This window comes from Phyllostomus hastatus, unplaced genomic scaffold (genome assembly GCF_019186645.2).
Source record: "Phyllostomus hastatus isolate PE091 unplaced genomic scaffold, TTU_PhHast_1.1 phas_scaffold_78, whole genome shotgun sequence".
Lineage (NCBI taxonomy): Eukaryota > Metazoa > Chordata > Mammalia > Chiroptera > Phyllostomidae > Phyllostomus > Phyllostomus hastatus.
This window is the reverse complement of record NW_025334041.1, coordinates 13618300-13630037: the sequence shown is the minus strand read 5'-3', so window position 1 is coordinate 13630037 and position 11738 is coordinate 13618300.

The following is an 11738-nucleotide window of genomic DNA, read 5'->3' as shown; positions in this document are numbered from 1 at the left end:
AATGACAACACGTTAAGGGTCCAACACCACCTGCTGAAGGGGCGAGCCTGCTAATCCGGTCTCTAGAGCCGCCTTTCACTGTGACCGCGGCTGTTCTTAGCAGTCTTTTAATAACCCCCCTGACTTGAGCTAGCGTGAGGTCTCCAATGTGTGCAATCAAGAAGGAGTAATTAACAGCAGTGTGCAGGAGATTAAAGGAGATAGTCGCTGCCACATCATGTGACCATATGATAGTCACATCATAGAATGTGAGCTGTAGTTGGGAAGATCATGCATATTATGGTAATTCACGGCACATTGATTAGTTTCCTACTGTCAAGTACAGTAGACCCCCTTATCTGCAGTTTCGATTTCTGTGGTCTCACTTACCTGTGGTTAATGAAAGTCTGAAAATATTGAACGGAAAATTCCAGAAGTAAACCATTCATATCGTGCTGTCCCATTCCATCCTGCCTGGGATGTGAATCCTACCTGAGCTACTCTTCCATTACTCACCTGATAGCCATCTGGGTTGAGTGGGAGAGACAGAGAGACCACATCACACAGCTTTTATTACAGCGTATTGTTATAATTATTCTATTTTATTATTAGTTACTGTTGTTAATCCCCTACTGAGTCTAATTCATAAATTACACTTTATCAGACAGAAAGACCACATCACATAGCTTTTATTACAGTGTATTGTTATAGCTATTCTATTTTATTATTAGTTACTGTTGTTAATCCCCTACTGAGTCTAATTCATAAATTAAACTTTATCGTAGGTATGAATGCAGAGGAAAAACAGCATGTATAGGGTTTAGTGCTATCCACGGTGCAGTTTTAGGCATCCATCCACTGGGGGCCTTGGGATGTATACCTCACAAACAAGGTGCAGGGGCGGGGCTGCTGTAAAAACGTTTAAAGCAGAATGAACATGTGCAAAGGCAAAGAGGCATAAAACAGCTCGCTGTGCTCGGAGAACTGAACAGTGAGAAGGGCTTGAGCTCAGAGAATGAGGAAGGAGAGGGTGCAGGGACAGCTGGAGCTAAAACTGAAACTGTAGTCCCGGCTTAGGTTATAGGACAATGTTCTTTACAGCTAAAGAGTTAGGACTTTGTCCTGAAGGAAGTTTCAGGAGAAAAGCAGCAACATCAGCTGGCTGCGCCTTAATGCCTCTGCAGAGGGTGTACTGGAAGGAGGAAAGATTGAAGGCAAGGACGACGCCCATCGAAAGGATGATTACAAGTTCCCCCGAGGCCAAATGTGGGCGTGAACTAAGAAAGTAAGTAGAGATGAGTAAGACCCTGAAATCAAGATAGTGTTGAAAGGTAGAACCAACAGCTGGATAAGGAATTTGAGGCTCATGGTAAAGAACTGGGGTTATGTAACAGAGACAAATCGAAGGTTTTCAGCTTGGATGGTGATGCCATCAGCTTCAGAAGGCAACGGAAGTAGAAGACAGACGTTCGTCAGGGAAAACAATGATTTGGACATTGGCCTTGCTGAGTGAACCGTGTGGGGGCAGCACACAGGAGACTGGGGTCGCCGAGTAAATGCCGCTCCACGCTGACGCTCGGCGAGCCCAGCGGTGCTGCGTGTTCTGATCTGCCCAGGCCCCCAGGGGCAGTTCAGGCAGGACGCCCAGTAGACAGGGCAGAGTGCGTGCCCAGCAAGGGATCACAAGGTAGGAGACACGGCGGCACAGAGCCACACTGGCCACTGCAGTAGCCAATAGCCACGAGTATCTATTTCAATTTAAGGTCATAAAATTAAAAAACAAAATGATTTCTGCAGTCTCACTAGTCACACTTCATGTGCTCAGTGACCAATGTAATTAGTGGCTATTGTGTCGAATGGTACAGATAATAGACTATTCCCGTCATCACATGGCACAGATAAAATAAGAGGAAAGGTGTGGGGACAGAGCCCCAGGAAGGGAGGAAGGAAGATGGGTGGAGTGAAAAGAAGGAGGGAAAAATCATATCTCTGTGACCCAGAGAAGAGTTCAAGGGGACGAAATAGTGAGAAATTAGAGAACCTAGAAAGAGGTCAAATAAGAAAAGTAAAAAAAAAAAAAAAGAAAAAGAAAAAGAAAACACCTAAAGGCAGTTATTTTACCCTAGCACTTGGCATAGTGTTGGAATCATTACCAATTTTTTCTGATGTAAAAACTCAGTGAGATGAATCCTACCGCCCAGGTGACAGGTTTAGCTTTCCGAAAGCACTGAGAACCACGCAGGAAGGGAAATGCTGGGAACGTGACCGTTTTGTTCCCACACTTGAACGAAGGGGAGGCCTTGCCTAGCCGCCATCCTTAGCTATCGCCCTTCTGGGAGTTTCTAAGAGTCTCTAATTCAGATTCATGTCATTGCCGAATACGTTTCTTGAAATCATACATCTGATAACTATATTCAGACATAACAGAGCACACAAAATTATCTTCCCGCATAAAAAATCAAGCTGATAGAACAGCAGTTACCAGGGGTTGGGGGCAGAGAGGAGTGGGGTGTTATTTTTAGTAACTACAGAGTCTGGGTAAGAGATGAGGAGAAAGTTTTAAAGACGGATAATGTTGATGTTTGCATAATAATGGGAGTGCCACTGAACTGCATGCTTAAAAATGGTTAGAATGTTAGATTTCTCTGGTTATATTTTGCTTTTAATTGTTGATTATATTCCAGATATTTGATGGAGGGACATATGTTAGCAATAAAAAAATGGTTAGAATGGTAAATTTTCTGTTACATATATTTTACTACAGTAAAAAAAAAACCTTTTTTTTTTAACAAAGCCACACTGTAATGTGCAACTTGGAAAAGGACCTGGCGAGACCTCTCATAACTTGAGATGCCAAACGGACAAGCTGGAAAGAGCACTCACAAACGCCCGTCCCTGGAAGCAACGGGCCCCTTGTGTCGGATTTACGGTGTCAGGTGGGAAAGGATGGTTTAAGTGGCAAGGTGTTAAGCGTCCCTTATCACTGTTGACGTGTCTACCGAGACACTCACTGTCAATGGTCTGGAAAATTAAACAAGTTAGAGCTCCCAATGACGCTAACAGAACAAAAATGCATTAGGTCACTTTAATACGCAAGATGACATTTATACCTTTTTTTTTTTTTACTATGTATTTGCACCTCAAGTCAATAGCTGCCATTAGCTGGTAGAACAGCAAAGCTCAAATATCAGTGCAAACCCCGAGACAACCACAACCACATTTGCACGGGGAATGCTCACTCCACCAAGACAGGGGGGAGGGGGGTGGTGGGGGGAGCTGTGGGCAGCACCCATGAATCACTCCCCTAGCTGGTTCTGACAGTTGGGCCTGGAACCAGGAGCAGCGTGAGAGCACAGGAGATTCTAAGAGACGCTATTGGCTGCTTCCTTTGTGTTCCTGCATCCAGGGAGCAGAAATGAGGCCAAAATTAAAGCAGGTGAAAATTTGTGTATGTAAAAAATGCTAAGCCGATGAATGTTTGGCCCAGAGATTTTATTAGTTTTACAATGAATAATCTCACACGGATTTTAACTGCAAACTGCCTCCCATCAGCATCCACTTTTCCTTGTGAACATACTGAAAACCGGGAGTCACCACTAGCACGTACACGGGTCCCCCCCTGCTTCTTCTCCAAGGGTGCTGACCAAACCCAGGGAGGGGGACTGTCTTTCAATCAACCCAGTTTCCCTGAGCTCCTTTTGGGAGCTCTGCTTAGATCACGGAGGGATTCTGCTGATGTCACAGCGAGACAAATAAAGTTGCCTCGTGACTGGAAGCTAAAAAGGCATCAACACAATGCCAGAACAGACACTGGAAATGGAAACACACCGAAGAGAACGAAGGAAAGAAGGAAATCACAAAGACAAATTTCAAGAAATGAGTCACAATAGACTTCAACTTTCAGCCTGATAGTAGGGCACAAACTGCTCATTATCATCAGGTATCTGAGCTGAAGGGGAAAAAAATTAAATTAAGAGATAAACTGCAAAGGCATAAGGAATATCAAGTGAGATCTTTCACGTCAGATCTTTTTGGGCTGGAATCAAACCTATTATTATCTGCCAGCGAGCTCCTACTTAAAAGCACACTGACAGCAGTACTTGGGAGGGGAAATAGAAGCAATCACCGATGTCGACTAGAAAGCAGGTGTGCCAGAAATGGGGGCAGCCCCTCTGAGTTTCACCTGCCAGATGGAAATCAAAGAGACATGCACAATAAAAGAAGCTACAGGATTTCAATTAGCTGCAGTGTTTCTTTTTGCAAAAATGAAGTAGCAAGTATTTCAGTTCACCCACTGCCAGTGTTTAAACAATCCACTTAAATGAACCACACAAATCTTTCAAATAATGTGCAGTTATCACACACACCCCTCTGCTCTACAAATGTCTGGTTTTGGTATGTTTGGCCTGTAGCAAATTAGACTACCATCATTTAAAATGTTCGCCTGAGATTTGGCCAGAATATGCAACAAAGTTTTTTAATAAACAAAACCATTGTCATTGATTTTGGTCATATACAATAAAATATTATGTCAATGAATATGGCCATAATAAAAAAATAACAAACCCCATCTTTTCATGTACAATATTTTCCTGAGGACTCTTCAGCACTTTGAAAAGAAATATCACCATTTTATCAGTCCTAATATCAAATGACTTTCCTATTTTTAGTAAAGGAAACAAAAAACCGAGTATCAAGAACTTAGTGCATCCAGCAGCAATCAAAACACAATTACACTTTTTCAGTTCTAAAATATTTTTATCCTGTGAGTGAATAGAACATCCATGGTACATTCACACGATGGAATACCACTCAGCCGTAAGGAAAAGAACATGTCCCCCTTTGTGACAGCCTGGGGGGACCTGGAGAACATTATGCCGAGTGAAATAAGCCAGTTAGAGAAAGATAAGAACCATGTGATTGCACCCGTATGTGGATTCCAATGAACAAACTGCACTAACAAGCAAAATACCGCATTTTGTTGCATAATGTGTACCCACATTTTTGGCCCAAACTTTCAGGAAAAAAATCTTTTTGTTTAAATTTTTTTAATTTGATTTTTTTATTTAGTTATATTTATATTTAGAAACTAATTTTGTATTGTAAAGGAAATTTAGCATTTATTTTTGAACATATTATGGTACAAGAAATTTTATGTGATAAATAATTACAAAACACAAGAACAGATGCAAGGTATTTCAGGTACTACCCATGTAAAATGCACGTCCTTATTTTTCCCTTAAAGACTAGTGCAAAAAGAGCGTGGGGGGACTCTGCCCGCAGGGCCCCCCCAGCCACCACAGATGAGAATAAGTCTACCAAGACATGATCTGCTTGGGGAGGAAAGGTGGCCGATCTCTCAAAGGAGAAGGGCCAAGAGCCTTTTCCTCATTGGACTTTTACTGAGTTGTTTGCACAGGAATGCAGGGAAAGCTCATTAATCGTTGCCAGGAAGTAAGGATCAAACAATAGATAACAAAGAACTCTGAAGGCCTATTTTGAGTCAGAGTCAGATAGCTAAAGAACTATAAAACTTTGAGGAACAAACTCACTTCTTGCTTGGACCCTTATCATTTAATTGAGAGCATTCTAAACAAAGTAGATTTCACAGGATTTTACATATTCTTTCTTAGGCCTGATCGCATGGGGAATCCACTCTTTCCAGCACAGGGCTGCACCACCCTCTATCATTGTTTCAGGCTTAAGTCAGGCAGGGGAAGTAAGGCAGCCAAGAGATTAGACTTCTCGCAGACAGGATGAGGACTCAGGCTTTGTCAAAGTTGAGGGGTGAGGGTCCATCACCCCCTTTTGCTGTATCCCCAAAGTCCTTTCTTGGGGGCCTCCCACATGATCGTGCCTGGCTTAGGTCGTTCTCCCCTTGGGGAATCTTACCCGTCATTGGCTAACCGATCAAGCATTGGGGGCCAGTTATGGATGAAGTAAAAGGAGCAGAAGCAGCACTCCTGCCAGGGAGATAAGCTTTGTCTCCTCAGTGGCTTATGGCCCCAAGGTCACTCACCCAGCCTTAGTCATGGGGGAGGCGGAGGGGTTACAGCTTCTGAAACCAGGCAGGGTGGTTCCCAACAAAAAAGTGTGTATTATATATGGGAAAATATGGTAGATAGAGAGCAGGCTGACAGCCCTGTTGGGGGTGTGGGAGTGGGGGGTGGAGGGATGGAGCAAAAAGGCAAAAGGGCTCATGGACAGGGACAACAGTGTGGTGACTGCAGGGTGGAGGTGGAAGAGGGTATAGGGGTAAATGGAAATGAAAAAAATAAACTATTAAAAAATGAATCATTCACAAAATGTATCTAACATATTAAACTAATTGCAAGATTAAAAATATAAAATACTTTCTTCATGGTTGATTAAGATATCAAAACAACCTATTCCAAATGGACAGAATATGATCAGAAAATCATGTTTATACACGCACACAAACACACACACCCACACACACAGACCACAAACAGGTTGCTTTTCATTTGTTAAAAATATAAGGAGCTATTCTAATTAACTTTAGCTATGACCTAATTAGCTAGTGTTACTTTTGGGGTTTAGATAAGATTAGAGAACTGCGGAGAAAGGTCTGTAGCGGCTTCTTCCCTCAGAGGAAGGACCCACGCTGGACTTGGGGCAGAAGCCAAAATACCAGGGGGAGGGGCTCAGCAAAGGGCCCCTCCTGAAAGGCAGAGAAGCTTCTGGGGAGGGAGAAACAAAAAGTAGAGACCTGAAGGGTGAATGTGTCAGGAAGAACGAAAGGGCAAAACCTGTGCCCGACCCCCTGCTCTTACGCCGTTTGCCACATTTTCAAGCTGAGCAAGGCGGGAGGCTGAGCAGCCCAGCCGAACGGCTCCAGGGAGCGCACCTGAGTTTGTGAGGGTCTCGTGGCGCTGAGAAGACGAGGGTGCAGGGCTCAGGATGCACCTGAGGAAGAGCCCAGTCAGCTCTCCTGGCTCTGCTGGAACCCTGGGAGGCTTCACGGTTTTCAGAGCCCCGCTGAACCAAAGCCTTTCCCAGCCCAGCCCGGAGTCAGCTCCATCCCCAAATGAATGAATGTGATCAGGCTCCAGTCTACCTAGCGGGCAAAACAAAGGGTGGGCTTTCTCTAGAGGAAGATCTCATGCAGAATTGCTATCGTTTTCATACTCCATGTCAGTATTCAATCAAAAATTCCTTGGCATGTGGAGAAAAAGGACAAAATGACTAAAAACTTGATGCAGACTCCGGCCCGCGGGGTCTGTGTGTTATGGCTGCGATGAACAAATTCACACGGACTGCAGGAGTCCCGTGGAGAAAAAGGGACAGCATGGCCGCTCTCTAAGTGAGCGAGAGGGCCCCGCCCCCTGCCTGGACAGGCTTTTATTGCTTTTCTGGGTACATTACATCGAGGATGGTCCTCACGTACTATGCACAGGTTTGCCATAGGTGGTTACCTTTTACAGACAGCAAAGGAAAGAAAGTTGCAAATACTTCAAAGAGAAGGATGTTGCAGAGTAAGGGGAAAAGTGGTTGAACTGGTTACACTCCATCCTTGGGAGGTTTAGCACAGATTTTAGGATGTTACTTTAGAGATATGCAGTAAACATTTGCTGCCTCAATCCAGGGTGAGGGGGTTTTAGCAAAAGGCAAGCCTCACAGCAGCCTAGGTACGACGCAGGCCTGATTCCCCACTGGAAAAGCGATCTGTGGGTTTGGCTTCCTGTGTGCCGACTCGTGAAAGCCTGTCGGTTTTCTGATAGGGCTGGGCTACATTCGCCGTACCACGTGGATAGGTTCCCTATAAAAACTGAGAGGAATGAAAGATCTGTAAGTGATAAGGTGTTGGAACTATGGGTTAAGGATGCTGTGGACCTAAGAACATCCAAAACCATAGTGAATTTGTGTAAGATTTTTATTTCAGCCAAAACAACACCATTGCCAGAAAGCAAGATCTCAAATGCCCTGGAGAATAACAGTTGAGCCGTTTCCTTTACCATTGGAGTCGAGGAGGGAATGTAAGGAAGGTTACCGGAGCGTGGGAGAAAGTGAGGTGCAGGACCCTCAGCAAGATCATGTGCCCCACTGAGGGGATTACCTTCCAGGCGGTCTAAAAAAGGATTACTCTGACATTGTGAAGGTGTGTTAACCTAGCTGTCCAAGAACAATGGACAGGGCTTACTGAAGGCAAAGATAAGCCTTTTACTAAAAGAAGTTATATGCTTTGGGCATGATCAGAATTATGCACCCGAATCATGGATATAAATCTCTAATGTCAGGTACTTAGTCAACATCATCTCCCATCAATACCATCTGTCCAACTACTAATTTGACAAATATCTTGTCCATCTAGTTCAACCTTAGCTAACTTTTGAGTGTTTATTGAGTGTCAAACAATGTACCAAGTACAATCTTTTATTTAATCCTCAAAACAACCCCAAGGGCAAATATACTTCATGTCAGTTTACAGAGGAGGAAACTTCAGCACAGAAGGGTTAATGTGCCTAAAATTCCGTTACGCAGTATCAGCACAGAGCTCACACTCAGCTGTCTTCCTCCAACATTCGCCAGGAAAAAGTAGAAAGTTTTCATCATACAACATGGTCTGCCCCAACTGAGGGCAGGTGACTCAGAAAATTTTCTGTAGATTTGCCCTCTCATCCCCAAACTGCAAAGATTCATCATCTCTTAGCTGTATTACCCATGCCTGATCCAGGCAGAAACAGCTACAATTTCATTAAACTTAAACTGAGTAAAAAGTACATAACTTCTAGAACCCAGGCGGTGTATTTGTTCTATTGGAGCAGCTCCAAGGCGAAGTCCCGGCACTGGAATGGAAGCGAGCTTCCAGCTCGTCCAGTTTCCAAGGGAGGGGGAGGCAGAGCACAGGGGCGCGGGGAATGGGTGGCAGATTGGCCATGTGGCCTCGTAGGTGACCTCTGGAGTGACTGTCCGAGGTAACCGAACATCCCGAGCCATATCTGAATTAAGGCCAACGTTGTTGAAGGTAAGGGATGGTGAACTACACAAACCCTCCTTGTGGTCAGGAGGCAGAGAATTCATATCTGAATTGGCCTTGCCGTCTGCTGTGAGGACAGAAGTTAGGGGTGAGGCAAGCTTGAGGAGCATGATGGACTTCTGAATTAACCACGAGGAAGCCCGGGAGATGGTGAACATTTAAAGGGACAGCTGCACAGGGTGCGGGTTCGGTTGAATCAGCAATACCAGTGACAATGAGAGACATGGAGGGACACGAGGTTGTGATCAGACTGGGGCAGGGGGATTTCTAGCTTCAGAGGTGGGGAGGTTCTGAAGCAAAGACTAGTCTAAGTTGCAACCATGGGAAAGAAGTGAATCCCTGGCTGGTGTGGTTCAGTGGATTGACACCAGCCTGTGAGCCTAAGGGTCGCTGGTTTGATTCCCAGCCACAGCACCTGCCTGGGTTGTGGCTGGGTCCTCAGTTGGGGACGTGCAAGAGACAAACGCTTGATGTATCTCCCACACATCAATGATTCTCTCCTCCTCTCTCTCTCTCCCCCTCTCTAAAAATAAATAAAGTCTTTTTTTAAAAGTTCACTTTATATTAAAAAAAAGTGTTGAGAAGAGTTAAAATCAAATAAAAAGTTTGAAGCTACAGTGACATTGAGGATGGGTCATTCATTTACTTGTATGTAGCTGTTACCACTATAATTTCAGGGGAAAAGCCAGAATGCAGTATATACGCCAGGTGCCGAATTTCCCGGTGTATAAAGTCCAGAGGCAGAGACAGTAGCAAAGGGTCTGAGCAGATGCCACGAATCTCACACAGGGACATCAGCATTGAGAGAGGAGTAAGGATCTTCTGGAAGATGCCAAGACCACAAGGCCTCTGCTGCGGACGGTGTGGAAGACCCAGCAGGCTCCCCCTGTGAGGGCTGCAGAGGCTCAGAGGCCTGGAACACCATCCGCAGGAGGGAAAGTGGGGGTTCTTACAGAGGCAAGTTGGGGTGACCCAGTTTACACGGAGTTTTAGAAGGCCCCGTGGAAAGGCAGGGTCAGTACCTGTGATTCTCCCAAAGTCACACTCCTGTGCCACCTGTGGCTGTAACAACCGCTCTGAGCCTGTTTGCTTAGGTGTGAAGTAGGGACAGGACAGCACAGCAGGTCCGTGAGTGCGGTCATTTCCCTATAAGTTAATGAGATGCCACAGGACCTTAACTCTTGTGTGTAAGTAGTCTAGGAAAAAGTTGGTTTTGTCCTGTCATCTCGCTCAAGTTGCAGAACCTACCCACAAAGGACTTCCCTGCTCCATACGACTAACGAGGTAGGGAGGATAAACTGAGATGGGAACACACCCTACAACTATGAAGCAAGTTCAGTTAATGGGACTGGAATCTGGGCAAATGCTGTGCCGAATGAAGTATGTATTTGGGTTACCAACAGACGACTACAGCTATACATCCCTAAGACTTTACCATGCCAATGTATTTTATTCCATGGAGTGTGAAACTAACTTACACTGAAGAAGGTAGGAGAAATAAGTCACCAGTGTCAGAAGTCCTAGAGCGCACCAGAGACACCTGAGAATAAGAGTACCAGACACAGCAGATCAGTGCCAGCCCTGGGAGCAGTCATTTTATGTGATTTTCAAGGAATTGGACCTGGATATAAAATGAACAAGTATTTCAGTGCTGACCCGGAAGAGCTTCCACGGGTGCCCTGCAGTGAGTGCTCAGCAGCCATCTTGCGAGGTGAGGCTTATTTCTGTTCTCCGGGCGGCAAAAACGAGACTGCAAAGCTCCACTGTAAACTGGGGGGGTGGGGGGGGTGGGGGGGGTGGGCAGGAACCTCATTCCATAAAGTGCCAGTCAGCAGGTTAGGCGTTGGGGGCCAGAGTCTGCAGCAGCCACTCAGCTCTGACCATGTGGTGCGAACGAAGGCAGAGCCCTGGAGAAGACCCGGATGAGCGTGGCTGTGTTCCACCCAAGTTTAATTTACGGACACAGGGGTCTGATGAGGTTGGGCCCAGGGGCTGTTGGCCAACCCCCACTGTGAACACGATTTTTCTAATTCCAAACCCAGCACTCTCTGCATTGCACCACAAATATAATTCCATGCCATGGTCCTTCAAAGTACACCGTTCAACCTACAGACACATTATTCAATGGGACCGGGGTGGACCACAGCTGCATCTCTAATGAAGAGGGAGAAAAATCAAAAAGGAAGCTCATTTCTGTCTGGGAAGAGCAGGTTTAGAGCAAAACTAATAGGAGTCAGGGTATCTTGTGATTTCAGCTATGTTGCTCAAAAGCTAGAATGTTTTTCTTTCAGTTTAGGCAAACTTTATTGGCAGGTGTTGAGTGCAAAAAGGTAAAAAACCCAGAGGAATGGCAAAGGAGGGGCCTGTAAACCAGGTCGGTGGGGCAAGAGCACATTTTACCTGTGGCTACTCTGGGGGCAGCACCCTCCAAGAACACACTCCCAGGCAGAAGGGCTTTTTACAGCATGGGAGAAGGGTACATGATATGTTCCACTCCAGGCCACTTAACTTCTGTTCACCCCTTACCTCACCCCTCTCAAGAGGAAGGCTGTGCAGTCAGGATCGGGATATCAAGGGACTGGGCTGGCCCTACCCATCTCCAAACCCAGGATCTATCTACCTTGTGCCCGTTTGCCTCTTCCCAGTGATTAGGTAGATTGGACTGCCACACCCTATTCGTGGCCCAGCCCAACACAAAGCAAGCAGTTCCCATAGTTCCCTGAGTATGGTTCAGGTTAGTCTCTCACCTGTGTAGAGGCAC